Raw genomic sequence first — 20,009 nt, forward strand, 5'->3', positions numbered from 1 at the left:
ATACTTTCAACTGTTTGAAACTCTGTTGACATTTTTCTGACCATTCAATTTTCATATCTTTTTGAAGCAATCGTGTCATCGGTGTCATAATCACCAAAAATCTTTTCACAAATCTTCAATAATATCCTGCTAAACCCAGAAAACTACGGACTTTAGACACATTTCTCGGAGATTTCCAATCAACAATAGAAGAAATCTTACTAAGGTCAACTTAATACCTTTAGCTAAAACAATGTGCCCCAAAAATCCAACCTCTCAGAGCCAAAACTCACATTTGCTGAACTTTGCAAATAATTGCTTATCACATAGAGTTTGTAACACAACTCTCAAGTGCTCAGTATGTTCAAATTCATCTCGCGAATAGATCAGAATTTCGTCAATGAACACAACAGCAAATTTGTCTAAATACGATATGAATATCCAGTTTATCAAGTCCATGAAAACTGCAGGAGCGTTAGTTAATCCAAAAGGCATAACAAGGAATTCATAATGTCCGTACCTCATTTTGAACGCGGTTTTTGGCACATCCGACTCTTTAACTCGCAACTGATAATAACCTAATCTCAAATTTGAAAATATTATAGCCCCTTTCAACTGATCAAATAAATCATCAATCTGCGGTAGAGGGTTTTTGTTCTTTATAGTTACTTTATTCAGCTGTCTGTAATCGACACACATTTTTATGGTGCCATCTTTCTTCTTTACAAAGAATACTGGTGCACCCCAAGGTGAATAAATCGGTCGTGCAAAACCTCTGTCTGTTAATTCTTGCAATTTAGCTTTCAATTCTTTTAATTCTGTTGGAGCCATTCTGTATGGAGCTATCGATATCGGTGTTGTTCCTGGTACTAATTCAATACCAAATTCAACCTCTTTGATCGGTGGCAAACCCGGTAATTCTTCTGGAAATACATTCGAAAACTTACAAACAATAGGTACAGATTCAATCTTTGATTCAGACACCTTTGTATCCAGTACGTATGTAAGATATGCATCATAGCCCTTTTTCATATATCTTTGAGCTAACATAGATGATACCATAGTAGGTAATTCACTCAAATCATCAGACTCAGTTTGAAGAATTTCACCGTTTTGACATTTCAATTCGATAATCTTTCGTCTACAATTCACAAGTGCATCATGCATAGTCAGCCAGTCCATGCCCAGAATCACATCAAACTCATCGAACGCTATCAGTTGGAAAATAGTAACCTCGAGTCATCAAAGGACAATTCTTACAAATTTTATCAACTAAAATAGACTTGCTTAAGGGGTTCGATACTTTAATTACAAACTCTATAGACTCGACATGTAAACTCTTTTTAAATACTAAATTCATATAGATATATGAATGGGTTGATCCAACATTTATCAATGCAATTATATTAGCATCGAAAAGAGAAAAAGTAGCAGTAATAACGTCTAGCGATGATGCCTCATCCCGTGCACGAATAGCATAAGCTCGGGCAGGTGCTCGTGCCTCAGATCTCACAACAGAATCTCTCGTAGTACCTCGGTTACCACTCATATTTCCTGTGTTTCGGGATGATCTCCCTCTAGTAGTCGTATTACTTGCTTTCGCTGGTTGATCTCTTTCAGCTATAAACTTTTCTGGATAGTCCCATAGATAATGATCAAGAGATCCACATTTAAAACAAGCTCCGCTCAAAATTCTACATTCACCTTAGTGTCGCTTATTGCAGTGCTTACATTCAGGTCCAACATTTCTAACACTACCCATACTGGCAATAAATGTCGTCTGAGGTTTAGAGCTGAAATGTCTCGCATTTCTATCTTTGATTGAAATCCCCGCAGAAATAGTAGAACGAAGATGATATTCTCTAGATTTCTTTGATGCTGACTGATGTGATTTGCGTACAAATCTCTTTCTAAAGTCTCTAGCCTCAGAATTGGCTTTTCTTTTCTCTTTGCTAAGCTTTTTAGCTTTACAAGCTCTGAAAACTAGAACGACAAACTCTTTTAGCTCAAGAATCCCAATCAACAATCTGATTTCTTCATTTAATCCATCTTCGAACCTTTTACACATTATAGCCTCGAAAGAAACATATTCACTAGCATATTTGTTGAATCGTACAAAATCTCTTTCGTATTCTTTCACTAACATACGACCTTGTTTCAGTTCAAGAAATTTCTTTCGTTTCTGATCCATAAACCGTTGGTTGATGTATTTCTTTCTAAATTCAACTTGAAAGAATTTCCAAGTAACTCTTTCTCGCGAAACTATGGATATCAAGGTATTCCACCACTAATACGTAGTGTCTCTCAACAATGATACAACACATCTTAAACATTCTTCAGGTGTGCAAGAAAGTTCATCAAATACCCGAATCGTGTTCTTAAGCCAAAATTCGACTCTCTCAAGGTCATCGTTAACAATGGCTCTGAATTCCTCAGGCCTGTGTTTTCGTATCTTATCAATAGGTGGTTTATTTAATTGCAAAGGATCCATTCCTTGAGGAACTACAGGGATCGGTTGGGGAATAGGTGGAGATAGAGGTTGCTGAACAACTGGGTTTGTACAAATGTATTGAGTGAACCACTTGTTCATCATTTGGAAGAAGGCTTCTTTAGCCTCTCCTCCCTAGCTGTCCGTTACAGGTCTAGAATCAGAAGGTGTTATCCCTTGAGCAGGAGCAGGCGCATTACTCTCAACATCATCAACTACAGCTCGATCAGGATCCATTTACTATATAAAAACACATTTGAAAATGTCAAGAGTCATCACACTATCGCAGTTTATATATACGACATGTATAGCTAGACTCACACACACTAAGCTAGTCCTAGAATCGACTAAACCGTAGCTCTGATACCAATAAATGTAACAACCCTCACCCATATTCAACGCCGGAATTGGGTTACGAAGCATTACCGGACTTATGAAACAATTAAACATCCATTTAGCATACATAACATCATTTCATACATTCATCATTTAAACTCAATCAATGTCCCTAATACGAACCTATGAGGCCCTAGACATGCATTAAGATTGGTTCAGGAGTAAACTGATAACTTTGAAACCATTTGGAACGCATAGAATTTTTTTCTCAAAACAGGGGACACACGCCCGTGTGGGTAGGCCGTCTGTCTCACACGACCACCAAACACGCTCGTGTCATAAGCCGTGGTCACATGGCTAACACACATGCTCGTGTGGCTAGCCCGTGTGCCCTAAAAATGGCCGTACATGCCTGTATGCCAGGCCGTGCCAAACCTGTAGGGTATACTAAATTATGCTACATGGCCAAGTCACACGCCCATGTCTGAGGCCATGTGGAGCATACTAGCTTGATTTTAATTTCAATATCAAGGGACACACGGTCGTGTAACATGACCATGTGTCACACATGGCCGAGACACACGCTCGTGTCTCTACCTATGTGGACAAAAATAGGCTATTTGCAAAGCCATTTTTCCACCCAATTTATACATACCTGCACAAGCATAATTTGCAACATTATATAACTCAATAGACAGCCAATTCATAGCATTTCATACACATAACCAACAGAACATGGTATTCAAATACCTAAATTATAATCAAGCATTTTCCATTCATATGCCTATCACATATCAAGACAACATTTGTATATTTCCATTTCCATCTTCTACTTCCTAAAACATACCATATTTGAATACATATATGCAACCAAAGCATTATACAAGTTAAGCCAAATCTCATGGCTTTAACTTATACCATAATATGAACCAAAATCACCATCTCAAGTGACCATAGCTATCATCTTTATACCTAGCCTATACATGCCATATTTACATATATTAATAAGCTCAAAGGTGCCAATCGGTAATTGGATAGTGTGATGCGTATCTCCAACTTTATCTGAATCGAGCGAGCTATCGAACCTCTATAAAACACAAAAAAGAAACAGAGTAAGCTTTATAGCTTAGTAAGCCCGTATAATTCAGAATTTAAATTACCATTTATGTATAATCAAACAATTAAACAAAGTTTATCAAATTCACTTGCCAAAATGCCTATACACAAGCATTCATCAACAAGTTAGTCACATAAGTGCATGTAATCATCCGTTATCTCAATTTAATACTCAATACATTGTATCATATCAAATCCATATATCATGTACATCATTTGTAACATTTCATTCTCAATCATATAAACAATAAATCATTCGATAACAACAATTCATTTGTTTAAATAGTACTTCATCCATATAACAATAATTCATCTGTATAACACATAGCTTTTCCATAACCAATAACAGAATTTATGCCCGTTGAACCTGTTAGAATTTCAAGGGATACTCAGGTGATATACATTACCTATATAAATTAGTAATTTGTCAATTCATTATTATTTATGCTCATTTGAGCTATGATCACTAAGCTCCTCCTGAGCTGATGGACTGTAAGCTCTATTGAGCTGAAACAGTAAGCTTTGACGAGATGAAAACAGTAAGCTCTTACGAGCTGATATATCAATAAGCTCATACGAGCTGCAGTGAGTCCGTAACACATGCAGGATCTCAACCTAAACGGTAACCCTAGTGACATGTCACTCGTATCTTACGAATTCCTAATGTTCAAACGGGGCTCGGTAACCATCAAACTATATCAATAAGGCATTCGTATTTCAAATAAATCAATTAATTAATTATATACATTCATTTCAAATAATTACAAGTATTTAAAAGTTCGATTCTAATTATACGAACTTACCTCGTATCGCTCGAATAACAAATATCGGCTAATCATCAACCTCTCCTTTTCCCCGATCTAGATTCAATCATTGCTTATCTTGATCTATATATATATTTCATATTAGCACATTCAGTATCCGATCTATTCAATTTAACCTTTAATTCATATTTTGGAAAATCTACACATTTGCCCCTAATATTTCACACTTTTACAATTTAGTCCCTATCAAATAAAATTGCAAATTCATGCAATTAATCATAAACCCATGCTTAGCCGAATTTTAATAGAGTCCCTACCAGCCCATATCTTTTATTTATTTACACTTTTACCCACATAATTTTACATTTTCACAAATTAATCCCTTTTTGACATTTTTGTCAAAAAATCACTTTACAAAACTAGCAAATCTATCAATAAACTTTCATAATCTATCATCAACATCAACTTACTCAAGCATTCAACAATGGCAACATGATAAATCTTTACTAGTTTCGAAATTAAGGTATGGGCTAGATAGAATACGAAGCAACGATCTCAAAAACGTAAAAATAATTAAAAATAGATAAAAAAATCACTCACCTAATGAACTTGGAAGCTTGGTCGAATACACATGCATCCATGGGGTTTCTTTCTTCTAAAATTTCGGTAGAAATGGCTTAACAAAGATGATAACCTTATTGTTTTTATTATTTTACTTATTAAATTCACTAAATTACTTTAATAACCTTTATTATATAACATTTAAATTACTTATTATAAGCCCATAAATGTCCATTACCAATAACAATGGTTTAACCACCATTTAAGGCCATCATATTTAAAAGCCAAAGGTATTTAACACTCTTAACTAATAGAATAACACTTTTGCATTTTACGTGATTTAGTCTTTTTTATCAAATTGACCAATCAAACAATAAAATTTTTAAACGAGATTTTCACACAAACATTCAATCATGCAGCAAACACTAAACGAAAATGCACTAAGATTAAAGTTACGATAGAGCTTGAACCTGGTTGAATTCATTGCCACCAATTTCAATTACCACATGACAAGAATTAGCAAAAAGATTCCTTATAAAGTATTTCCCACCTAGGAAGAATGCTAATTTATGGAATGAGATCACTACCTTTCAACAAATATATGATAAGTCCTTGTATTAGGCATGGAAAAGGTTTAAAGAACTATTACGAAGATGCCCTCATCACAGAATCCCTCATTTCATCCAATTAGAGGTGTTCTATAATGGTCTCAATGCTCACACGAGGATGGTAGTAGTCACTTCTGCTAACAGTGCTCTCTTTTCTAAGTCTTATAATGAGACTTATGAAATCATCGAGAGGATTGCTAGCAACAATTATCAATGGCCAACCAATCGAGTAGCGCCAGGAAGCCGAGTCACCAGAATACATGAAGTGGATGCTCTCACTTCACTCTCATATCAAGTATCCTTGATATCCTTAATGATTGAAAACTTTACTACTAATGGGGTTTAATTGTAACACCCCTAAATCGTATTCATCCTCGAATAGGGCTACGGGCATTACCGAAGATTTCAATTCAAAACAATAAAAAATATTGAACATTTAATATCACAACATCAATCATAACAAAGTCAATTAATAACATACATACTATCCCTTAAACGAGCCATCGAGGCCTTAAAAACACATTAAAAACAAGTCAGGACTAAATCAAAAACATATAGAATTTTTTGGAAAAAGATGAAAATTTTCAAATTGCAGGGGTCACACGGCTGAGACACATGCTCTTGTCTCAGGCCATGTGGACATTTGAAGTAGGGACACATGACCGTGTCTGTGCCTATGAAACTCTCTGACTTGGGTCACACGACCAAGCCACATGCCCGTGTGCCAGGCTATGTACCCTTCGAGATGGCCTCACACGCCCGTGTTTCAGGCCATGTACTAGGCCGTGTAACTGCCTAACTTGCAACCCTTTGTAAGCTATAGGGGACATATGGTCGTGTCGCATGGTCGTGTTTCACACACGGCTGAGACATACGCCCGTGTCTCTGGCCGTGTGAACGAAAAATAGGCCATTTCCAAGCTATTTTTCTCACCCAAACATGTATCCACCTATAAACAAGCACTTCAAAGTGCACCAAACCATAACATAACAAGCTATCCAAATAAGGTACATATGCATACAACTAATATGCCCAAAAGGGACCTCAATCACAACACTTAAACATATATAACCATATGCATAATTTAGCCAAAAGTTAAATCAACTTATAACTAAGTTTATGCCATTTAACATCTAGCACCAAGAGCCATATATGTCATCTATAGCCAAAATACCGAATCACCACATTCAAACATAACGAGCCTGCCAAATTGACACGGCCGTGTGGTCTGCCAGTGTGAGGAGGTCTAGGCTGTGTTGATTTCATACTTTGGCCCATTTTCTCCGTTTTGGCCCGTTTCTCGTTCCTTTTGCTCTCCTATTCTCTCCTAAGTATAAAACATGAAAATAAAGCATTAGGAGCATCGAATTCACCAATTCTAATGGGAAATCATCCATAAAATACGTTAAACATGGGGTAAAAATATGTATAAATTACGGTTTATCAATCAACCAAAACACTTAAAGACTAAAAAACCTCAAAATCTACCGATAAAGTCGATGGATAGTGTGATAGATCTCCGACGACTTTCCAACCCGAACGAGCTGCCAACTAACTACAAAACATAGAAAAAAACACAAGGTAAGCATGTTATGGTTAGTAAGCTCGTAACGTATGTAATTTAAGCTTGTCACTACATTACACAATCTCAAAACACATATAATTCAATCCAACATAATAATAGCTAATACTTAAGCTTAAACATATGAATTCATGCTCTTCATTGTCATAAAGGTACACACTTTTTACCTTCCATCATAATAAGGTAAATTGCATTGAAAACTCGTATCGAAGCTCACACGAAGTTATTCCTTTTTACCAATTGGTTGTCGAAGCTAACTCATTTCATAATTCGGTAGCCGAAGCTATCCTTTTTCATAATTTGATGGTCGTCACCATCTCTTTTCATAATTCGATAGTCAAAGCTACCCCTTTTCATTTTTTGAATCATTAATGGTCGTCACTATCCTTTTTTATAATTCGATAGCCGAAGCTATCTATTTCCATTAGTCAATGATTGTCGATATGCCGTTAGATTTTTCCATCGAGAAAAATTTGATATTATATAAAATAATAGCATTTACAACATAATTCAAATTGCTATTTAAACATACAAACTTACCTTGACGATAAACGTAGAAATAGAGTCAATTAATCTAAAGCTTTTTCTTTGCCTCGATCTAGAGTCGTACTTGGTCTATCTTGATCTAAATGAATAAATTCAATCAATTTAATAACTATTCTATTCAATTAAATCCAAATTCATATTTTAGCAAAATTACATTTTTGCCTTTATAATTTTGATTTCATTACAATTTAGTCCCTAGCTCATCAAAATGAAAATTCATGCAATTACCCTCAACCCACCATAGCTGAATTTCATGTAGGTCCCTAGCAAGCCCTACATTTCATATATTTCATAATTTCACCATGTATATTTTTCTATTTTTTAATTTAATCCCTAAATGACAATTTCATCAAAAATCACTTAATAAAAGTTGTTTATCTAACAACTAACCATTTTCATCCATCAAATATAAAAAAAAACCTACATTCATTCATGGAAAAACTCCAACCTTTTAACAGTTTTGAAAATTAGCCCCCAAGCTAGCTAGTTTAAGCTACAACGACCTCGAAAGCATAAAAATCATTAAAAACGAGACTAAAATACATACCATGCAAGCAAAACAAGGATGGTCAAACCCTAGCTATGGTTTTTTTGGTTAGAATCGATTGGATATGTTCAAATGAAGAAGATGAATAAATTTTACTTAAGTTATTTTATCATTATTTACTTATTTACTATTTTGTCCTATAAAAATATTCATAATTTCAATAATACCAAGCCATGTACATCCACTAACTTGATTAATGGTATAATTACCACATAAAGACTCTTACATTAAGGTTCTATAGCTATTTAATACCTTTAGCTACTAGAACTCTACTTTTGCACTTTATGCGATTTAGGCCTTTTTATCAAATTAAGCATGCAAATGGTAAAATTTCTTAACAAAATTTTTATATGGTAATACTAACATGCTGTAGACATTAAAATAATAAAATAAATATTCACACGTAGCATTTGTGGGCCCAAAATCACTATTTTGATTTCACTAAAAATGGGCTATTACATCAATAATTTTGCAGCTCAACCATTGAATCAATTCGAAAATGTAGCTTGTGTTTATTGTGGGGAAGGGCACTTGTTCAAAGAATGTCTGTCAAACCTAGAATCTGTTTATTACATGGGTAACTAGAACTAGAATGAGGAAGGCAAGGACCACAAGTCAATTTTTATAACCTATCTTGGCGAAACCACTCTAATTTTTCTTGGAGTAACCAAGAAGCTGGAACCAGTAAGTTCAATCCATTTATGCACAATGTAGATCAACCTAGCCATTTGTATTTACCCAACAAGTTCAGAAACTAACTCAAGCTGAACCTTCCAATAGCCTAAAGAACCTATTGAAGACATATACAGCAAAGAATGATGCCACTTTAACGAATTTAGAAAATCAAGTGGGTCAACTTGCTACTGAACTTAGGAACCGACCACAAGGTGCTTTGTCTAGTGATATGGAGAATCCAAAAAATTCGAGGAAAGAGCATTGTAAAGCATTGACTCTGAGAAGTGGGAAGACATTAGAGCCCAACACTGTTGAAGTTGAAGAATAGCAAGTTGATGCTCGAGATAAAGTGGAAGTTCAATCAAGTGTTGAAAATCCAACTTCGCTAGAAGTAGAATCTTCAGAATCTATAGAATCTGATAAGGTAACTTCTAACCCAGTCAATTCTGATAAACTAACAACTTCGTTGATACAAAATTGCCACAAAAGATGAATTAGCCAGTTCAAGTTAAGAATCCTCCACCAACCTATCCTCAAAGGCTTCAGAAGTAGAAATAAGAAGTCCAGTTCAAAAAATTCCTAAACGCACTCAAGCAAATTCATATCAACATTTTGTTGGTAGAAGCACTTGAGCAGATGCCAAATTGCGTCCAATTCATGAAGGGTATCCTGCCTAAGAAGACTTGGAGAATTTGAGATGGTAGCTCTAACGAAGGAATGCAAAGAATATATACAAAATAAACTATCCTCAAAGATGAATGAACTTGGATATTTTACCATACCTTGCAACATTAGAGCAACTTATAGTGATAAGGCATAACGCAGCTTGTGTGAGTCTAGCTATACATGCCATATTTAACCTGTGATAGTGTGATATCTCCTGAAAATTTTAAATCATGTTTTCATATAGTAATGTATTCCAATCGAGCAAACTTTGATGATGTAAAAAGTAATGCGCCAACCTCTATTCACGGAGCAACACCGTCTGGTTCGAGACCCGTATCTAAGGGTTGTGGAGAAGAGGCAAAGGAAGCCTTCTTCCAAATGATAAATGAGCGGTTTTCTGAGTTTGTCCGAACGAATCTGACTACTCAACAACCTCCACCCCAACTATTCCCCAATTGATTCTGATAGCTTCTCAAGTTCTGGAACCCGTACATTTAATCAAACACCTACTGATAAAATTTGAAAGTATGGGGCTGAAGAGCTTAGAGCTACAATTGATGATGATCCTAAGAGAGCTGAGTTTTGGCTTGAGAATACGCTCTGAGTTTTTGATGAATTATCTTGTACACCATCTGAGTATGTTGAATTTGCTGTGTCTCTTCTAAGAGATATAGCTTATCAGTGGTGGAATACCTGCATATCTGTTGTACCAAGAGAACGGGTCACTTGGGAATTCTTTCAGACTGAGTTTAGGAAAAAGTATATAAGTTAGCAGTTTATGAATCAAAAGCGTAAAGAATTTCTAGAATTGAAACAGAATGCTATGACTGTATGTAACAACTCATTTTTAGTCAAATTAGAAAAGTGGTTTTGGGACCACAAATTTGAGATTAAAATATTTATTTTATTATCATTATGTGAAACTTTCGTTAAGAAATTTTATCATTTGAAAGCTTAATTCGATAAAAAGGACTAAATCGCGTAAAGTGTAAAACTTGTATTCTATTAGTTAAAGGTGTCTAATGGCTATGAAATATTAAAGTGGAGGTATTTATGTTGTATTAGACCATTATTAAGGTTGGTGGACATTTATGTACATGGTTTATATGAATTTTTAATGTTTTAATAAAGGTTAAATTAATAATTTGATTGTTTAAGATAAATTAAATAAAACAAAACATGGCTATCATCTTTCTTCACTATCTTCAACCGAAATTAGCTAAGGAAACACCATTGTTAGGGCTTTGAATCATTTGGCCATAGCTATCCATGCATGTAAGTGTTTTCTTGCTCGGTTTTTAGTGATTTTTATGTTTTTGAGATGTTGCAGCCTAGTCTAGCTAGCTCGGGGACTATTTTGCAAAATTTTTAAAAGATTAGGATGTTTCCATTGATGAATAAACATGTATTTGAGTGATTAATGGTATATTTTGAATGTTTGATGATAATTATACATGTTTTGTTAAGTGATTTTTAGTGAAAATACAGAGTAAGGATTAAATTGTGAAATGTGGAAACTTTATAGTTAAAATGTAAAATAAAAGAAAAATATGGGCTGCTAGGGACCTAATTCAAATTTGGCTAGCATAGGTTTGGGTGAAATTGCATGAATTTGTAATTTTATGAAATAAAGAGTAAATTGTAAAAATGTGAAACATTAGGGGAAATGTGTAAAAGTGCCTTAATGTGAATTTTGGACTAAATTGAATAGAAAAGTAATTAAATAAGTTGATTTTGATTACACATAGCTCAAGAAAAGTGAAATTCAGATCTAGATCAGGGAAAAAACAAAGTACTCGACTAATTGACCTATTTCGTCGTTTTAGCATCTGAGGTAAGTTTGTATGCAATAAGTTTCATTGTGAATATATTTTAAATGCTTTGATATTGCATAAACTGTGAATTCGAGACTATAGACATATCCGACAATGATTTGAAGACGATTCGACATTGGAAATCCCGGTTGAACCTTAGGAATAGATTAGGATGCGAATAACATGTCATTAGATGTTATTATGATATTGTGATCCTGGTGCTGGTCCTGTACGTCCTACTGGTGGATGAGTATGCCGACATGCATTGTGCTTACTGAACAACTTGTGTGAGCAACACCATGTAGCTACGTCTTGACCTACAACTTGCGTAAGCAGGCCCGTCGATAGCTCAAGAGTGAGCATATATGTGATATGAGATTGAGATAGCTTTTGCTATATATGTGGCACTTAGGGTGCGAGTGTCCCGAGTATCCGATAGTATCCCAAATGGTTCAACAGGTAAAAGAAAGATATAGTTAGATATGAGATTAATATGAGATGGTACAGGTATGTACATGAAACGTATAAGCTTTAAATTGAAGAAACTTGTGAAAGACACATTTAAATCTTATGATTGAATATATGGAAGGTTTGTTAGATAATATGAGTTACATGTTGATATATTTTAATTTGATAAATTGTGCATTTATGAATAGATTAAGTTTATTTCATACGAGCTTACTAAGCTATAAGGCTTACTTTGTTCATTTTACCATGTTTTATAGTGATTACAAAGCTAGCTCGGATTTGGGGATCATCAGAGACTTCGTCACACTATCCTACTATCACTTTGGTATTTTTGAATTTAAGTATTTTGAGTATATGACATGTATAGGGACTTGGTCATTTTGGTATAAAAGTGGGTGATGAATGTAGCCATTTGAATTGGCTTGTAAATGTTCTAAGTTTGATTGTGTATATTGCCATAGTAATTGGCTTATTTTGGTATGGTTGAATCATGTATATATGTGTGTATATGGCTTGTATGATGTTTTAAACATTGGATATGTGATGCTTATGGATAATTAGTGTTATAGATATTCAATAGTTAAGTTTTGAATGATTGATATGCTAGAGATTATAGACCAAATAATGCATAGTTGATAATGGTCATATTGATGATTTGAGAAAGTAATGTTTGGTAGGAATTTGGATGGCATATTGTAGTATTTATGTTTTGTACTGGTTGGAAATGAAATGGAATGGTTTATGCTTGATTGAAGTTGATTTAAAAGCTCATATATGCTATGTTTTGGTGCCATTGAGTTTGGTGTAGGTGTGCATAAGTTTGGGTGGCAAGTTGGCTTGGTAAATAGACTATTTTTGTCCACACGGGCAGAGACACGGGCGTGTGTCTCAGTCGTGTGTGATACACGGTCATGTACAAGGCCATGTGTCCTCTAGAGTTGAAATTAAAATCAAGTCAATATGCTCCACACGGCCTCCCATACAAGTATATGTGTTACCCGTGTGACCCAAGTAAGAGAGTTACACGAGGTTAGACAAGGGCTGGGACATAGCCATGTGCTCCTATTTCGAATGTCCACACGACCTGCAACACGGGCGTGTCTTTGGCCGTGTGGTAGACACGATCGGGCCACAAGGGCATGTATCCCCTATTTTTGAGAAAATTTTCTAAGTGTTCACTAAGTTTTTAAAGTTATCGGTTTAGTCCCAAACCACCCTGAATGTATGTTTTGAGCCTCGTAGGCTCGTATTAGGGGCGATATGAATGTAGTTGATTGATATTTGTATGAAATTGAAAATGTATGAGAAAATGTATGTGTAAATGTGTGATAAGTTTGGTAATGCTCCGTAACCTTATTTAAGCACTAAATATGGGTGAGAACTGTTACAATGTAACCGAGTATGAAAGAGAATTTGTGAGACTGAGTAAGTATGCTCGAGAATGCATCTAGACTGAAGAAATTATGTGCAAGCGGTTCGAAGACGGGTTGAATGAGGATATCAAGCTTTTATTTAGAATTCTTGAACTGAAAGAATTTATTGTTTTGGTAGATAAAGCCTGCAAAGCCGATGAGCTTAGCAAAGAAAAGAGAAGAGCCAATTTTGAGGTTAGAGATTTGAGAAAGATGTCAATGGGTAAATCATATCATTTATCGTCATAGAAATCAAAGGATTCTTATAATCATTCGACTGCTTCAGTGGGGTATTCCAACAGAGTTCATGGAAAGCAACACACGAGTCCAAAAGTTCAAGTCACTTCAGTATCAAGCGTTCGTAGCGTCAAATTTAACAAACCTGAGTGTCAACAATGTGGTAGATGGAATTTTGGAAATTATTGGATGAATAATAAAGCTTATATCAGATGTGGCTCGCAAGAGCTTTTTATTTGTGATTTTCCTAAGTTTTTCAAGAAAGACAAAATTCTGACTACAAGGCTGAGTAATACAGTTTCCAGAAGGAGACCACCTCGAAATACTGGAAATATGAATAGTAGTAAAGGTACAACAAAGGATTCTACTGTGAGATTTGAGGTTTGAGCGCCAGCCAGAGCTTACGCTATTCGTGCTCGTGAGGATGCATTGGCACCAGATGTTATCACTAGTACTTTTTCTCTTTATGACACTGATGTAACTGCTTTGATTGATCCTAGATCAACCCATTCATATGTCTGTACGAATTTAGTGTCCTGTTGAGTCTACTAATTTATGATTAAAGTATCGAACCCCTTAGGCCATTATGTTCTAGTTGATAAAGTTTGTAAGAATTGTCCCTTGATAACTCAAGGTTACTGTTTTCCAGAAAATTTGATGCTTTTACCATTTGATGAATTCAATGTGATCTTGGGTATGAATTGGTTGACTCTACATGATGTTGTTGTAAACTGTAGACAAAAGACTATTGAGTTGAAATGTCAGAATTTTGAAGTTCTTTGTATTAAATTTGATGATTTGAGTGGGTTGTCTATTGTGATATCGACTATGCTAGCTCAAAAATATGTGAGGAAAGGTTTTGATGCTTATCTTGCATATGTACTAGATACAAAAGTGTCTGAATCAAAGATTGAATTAGTACCAGTGGTTTGTGAATATTCAAATATTTTTCCAAAGGAGTTATCTAGGTTACCACCGATCAAAGAGGTTGAATTTGCTATTGAGTTAGTACCAGGAACATAATTGATATAGATAGCTTCGTACAGAATGACTCTAACAGAGTTGAAAGAGTTGAAAGCTCAGTCACAAGAGTTAATGGATAGAGGATTTGCATGTCCTAGTTTCTCACCTTGAGGTGCACTAGTTCTGTTCGTCATGAAGAAAGATGGATCGATGAGGTTAAGTATCGATTATCGATAGCTCAATAAAGTTACAATCAAGAACAAGTATCCATTCCCGAGAATTGATGATTTGTTTGATCAGCTAAAAGGTGCCACCATTTTTTCTAAGATTGATTTGCAATCTAGTTATTATCAATTGCGGGTTAAAGATTTGGATGTGTTGAAAACTGCATTCAGGACCAAGTACGGACACTATGAATTTCTTGTTAGGCCATTTGGGTTAACTAATGCTCTTGCATTATTTATGGATTTGATGAATAGAATTTTTAGACCGTATTTAGACAGATTCGTTGCTGTATTCATTGATGATATTCTAATCTACTCTCGAGATGAGTCTGAACATGCCGAGCATTTGAGGATTGTGTTACAAACTTTGAGAGATAAACAATTATTTGCTATATTCAGAAAATGCAAGTTTTGGCTTCGAGAAGTTGGATTTTTGGGACACATTGTTTTGATGGAAGGCATCAGAATTGATCCGAGCAAAAATTCAGTGGTTGTTAACTGAAAACCACCAAGAAACATATATGAGGTCAAAATTTTTTGGGATTAGCTAGCTAGTATCGGTATTTTGTAAAAGGGTTCTCGATGATTGCTACACCAATGACTCGATTGTTACAGAAAGATGTGAAATTTGAGTGGTCTGACAAATGTCAATAGAGTTTTAATCAGTTGAAAGCATTGTTAACCAAAACACCATTTTTTGTTCAGTCTGAGTTGAGTAAAGAATTTGTGATTTTTATTGATGCATCATTGAATGGTTTGGGATATGTTTTAATGTAAGAAGACAAAGTGATAGCTTATGCTTCTAGACAGTTAACACCTCATGAAAAGAATTATCCGACATACGACTTAGAGTTGGCTACTATTATATTCGCATTGAAACTTTGGCGACACCATTTGTTCGGTGAAAAATGCCTTTATTGATCACAAAAGTTTGAAGTATTTGATGTCTGAGAAAGATTTGAATTTTCAACATCGAAGATGGCTCGAATTGTTGAAAGATTATGTAACAGCTCAATTTTAGCTAAATTAGAACAGTGGTTTCAGAACCACAAATCTAAATTTGGAAAATTATTTTAATATTATTTTTGGTGTTTACAACATGTGAATATGTATGTGTGAAAATTTTGTGATTTAATTTTATCGTTTGGATGCCTAATTTGAGAAAAGGACTAAATCGCATAAAATGCAAAAGTGGCATGCTATAAGTTAAAAGTGCCAAATTACTACGGTTTGTTAAATCAAAGGTCCTTATGATGATATTAGACCATTTAAATGATGGATGAACATAAATGGGCTTGTATTAGGTGATTTATAAATGGTTTGATAAAGGATAAAATGGTAATTTGGTTATTAAGTTAATATTAACTAAAAAAAAGACATATCATCCTTATTTTCTTCATCTTAATTGATTATAAAGAATAAAAGAGAGCCTTGGAAATCATTTTAGGGTTTGGCACTTACAAGGCTTGATTGAGGTACGTTTTGAGCTCCTGTTTTTAATGATTCCTATGTTTTTGTGATCGTTGCTTTAAGTACTAGCTAGCCCATGCCTCAATTTTTGAAAGATTTGATGATTTTTAAAGTTTCCATTGATGAATTTATGTGTTTTATGATGTTTAATGATGAATTATGAAAGCCTGGTGCTTGATATACATGTTTTGTAAAGTGATTTTGAGTAAAAATGCATATTAGGGATTAAATTGAGAAAAGTGTAAATTAAGGGGTTAAATTGTGAAATAAATGGAATTTTTGGGCTGCTAGGGACTTACATGAAATTCATCTAGGCTTGGGTGTAATGATTTTTTTTGAATTTTGGGTATTTGTGTAATAAGAACTAAATTGTAAAAAAGTAAAAGTTTAGGGCCAACGTGTAAATTAGCTAAAATATGTGTTTGTGGATGAAATTAATTGATTTGGTGATTAAATGGGTTAATTTTGAATACATATAGATCAAGAAAGAAAGAATTCAGATTGAAATCGAGGAAAATCGAAGGTTATCGAGTAATCAATTCAATTCGTCAATTCCGAGTACGAGGTAAGTTTGTATGTGTAATTTCATTAAAAATGCATGTTAAATGCTTTGATATCGTATAAAATGTGATCATAAGATATCTGATAATGTTTAAATTATAATTACGACACTACAGAGGTGTTCGATGATGAAAATCGACAAGTGAAACTTCTTGGTTGAACATTAGATATAGAATTGGATAGTTGTGAAATGTTATAAATTGATATACTGATTTGGCTTTAGGCCATGTATATCGGATGAGCTGGCTTCTAGCCATGATATCGACACTTCATGTGTGAATAATACCTTGATTTGGCTACAGGCCATGGTATAGGTATTCAGAGAGGGGTTACTTTAATTTGGCTACGGGCCATGGTATAGGTACTTACTGATTGTGATTCGTGACTATCCGATTTCTATCCCTAATGGTTCAACGGATAAATGAATGCCGTGGTTGAGAAAGAGGTTAGTATGAGGTGTTCGGGTATGTACGGAACTTATTTGAGTATTATATTAAGAAAGTTCAATGAGATTATATTGGATCATGTTTTGAGACATGAGAAAGGTTTTTAGTTGATGTGATCTTGATTTGGTAATGTAAAAATGGTTGAATTATAGTTTTTTGATGAATTAAGTTAATCACTTACGAGCATACCAAGCTATAAAGCTTATTGTGTGTTATTTGTCTATGTTTTATAGGTTATTTTGCTAGCTCAGACTCAAGGATCATCGGGAAACGTCATCACACTATCGATTAACTCATTGGTACTTTTGAAGTTTTGTATATATGGTATATGGCATGTATAGGCTAGTGTCATTTTGGTATGTTTTGAGTCATGATATTAGCCAGGAGATTTGACTTGTAAATGTGGTATATATAGCCATTTAAGTTGGCTTGAATTATGTGTTTGGTAAGTGTTATATGTAATGTATATAATGCTTTAAGTGTTGGTTTGATTTGACATGATGATATGGTGTGTTATATGATTTGAAATAGATAATAAGATGATGAGTTAATGCATTTGAAATTTATGCAAGTTGTGATGATTTTGGGCATATAGATTTGATATGTTTTTTATTATGGAATTGAGTAGTTGAAATGGTTGATGATAATTGGCATGTTTTGGTTGCCTATATATATATGTTGAAATGATACCATTTTGATGGCTAGGTGAGCAGGAGACAAGGGTCACAAATTGGCTTTGCAAATGGCCTATTTTTGTCCATACGGGCAGAGACACGGGCGTGTGTCTCAGCCATGTGCGACACACGGTCATGTTACACGGTCGTGTATCCCCTGGTGTACCCTTTCGAATTAAGACTGTATACCCTACAGGTTTGACACGGCCTAGACACATGGGCGTGTCTACTGGCCGTGTGTGTCACACGGACTCATACACGGGCGTGTGACTGACCGTGTGACATAAGTCAGTATACCCCCTAAATGGCACATAGCCTAGCACACAGACGTGTGTGCCATATCGAAGGGTACACGGGCTAGACACACGGGTGTGTGGTCGGCCGTGTGGCCCAGGTCAGTAACCTTCCTAGTTTTCCCAAGGCTATGGCACACGGAGTGTCTTTGGCGGTATGGTACAAGCCAGTATGTATGCCCTGTTTTCACACGGCTTGTGCCACGGGCGTGTCTGGTGGTCGTGTGAGGCACACGGCCTGTTCACACGGGCATGTGACCTATGATTTCATGAAATTTTTCTAAGTGTTTGGAAATTTTTATATGTGATCGGTTTAGTCCCAAACCACTCTTAAGTATGTTTTAAGGTCTCGTAGCCTATTTAAGGGACTTTGTGTATGTGAATGAATAAGATGTGATATTGAATGTTTAATAAATGTTATATTGTCCAGTAATGTCTCGTAACCTTATTCCAGCGATGAATACGAGTTAGGGATGTTACAAATTATTAGTTAGTAATCGATTATCACCTAGGAAAAGTAAATGTTGTTGCAGATGCTTTGAATAGAAAGTCTTTATTTGCTTTAAAAGCGATGAATACAAGGTTGACTTTGTCTAATGATGACTCAATTTTAGCTGAGTTAAAAGCTAAACCGGTATTTTTTCAGCAAATCTGTGAAGCTCAGAAATATGACAATGAATTGAAAGCTAAATGAATACAGTGTGAGTTAAATTCTGATTCAGAGTTTCATATTGGAACAGATGATTGTTTATTGTTCCGAGGTAGAGTTTGCATACCGAAAAATCCAGAGCTTGTACAGAAAATTTTACATGAAGCACATAGTGGTTACTTATCTATTCATCTTAGGAGTAATAAGATGTACAGTGATTTGAAACAGATGTACTGGTGGTCAGGTATGAAACGTGACATTTCTGAACTTATGTAGAGATGCTTGATTTGTCGACAAGTTAAAGTCGAACATCAAGTACCTTCAGAACTGTTACAGCCTGTGATGATACCAGAGTGGAAGTAGGATAGAGTTACGATTGATTTCGTATCGGGATTACCCCTATCTCTGAAAAAGAAAGATGTTATCTAGGTTGTTGTTGATCATTTGATGAAATCGACACATTTTATTCCGGTACGTACAGATTTTTCACTTGATAGATTAGCTAAATTGTACATTTCAGAGATTGTTAAATTGCACGGTGTACCGGTCTCTATTATTTCAGATAAAGATCTATGGTTTACATCACGATTTTGGAATAAATTGCAAGAGGCTTTGGGTACACCATTATATTTTAGCACTGCATTTCATCCTCAAACTGATGGTCAGCCTGAGAGAGTGATTCAAATTCTCGAAGATATGCTTCGTTGCTATATTTTAGAAATTGAAGGCAACTAGGAAAAATATTTACCATTAGTGGAATTTGCGTATAATAATAATTTCCAGTCGAGTATAAAGATGGCACTGTATGAAGCTTTATATGGTCGTAAATGCTGAACTCTGTTATACTGGATTGAGTTGAGTGAGAAAAAGATTCACGGCGTTGATTTGATTAGAGAGATCGAAAAGAAAGTGAAAGTAATTCGTGATAGT

General features: G+C 35.0%; 1 non-coding gene across 1 annotated transcript; it reads right to left on the minus strand.

Annotated features, from left to right (window-relative positions):
• Positions 1-5,808: 5,808 nt before the first annotated feature.
• LOC121206875 (small nucleolar RNA R71) lies at positions 5,809-5,915 on the minus strand. Its single transcript, XR_005902047.1, has one exon. It is a non-coding gene; the product is annotated as a small nucleolar RNA R71 (small nucleolar RNA).
• Between the last annotated feature and the right edge of the window lie 14,094 nt (positions 5,916-20,009).

Source organism: Gossypium hirsutum, chromosome A09, assembly GCF_007990345.1.
Source record: "Gossypium hirsutum isolate 1008001.06 chromosome A09, Gossypium_hirsutum_v2.1, whole genome shotgun sequence".
NCBI lineage: Eukaryota > Viridiplantae > Streptophyta > Magnoliopsida > Malvales > Malvaceae > Gossypium > Gossypium hirsutum.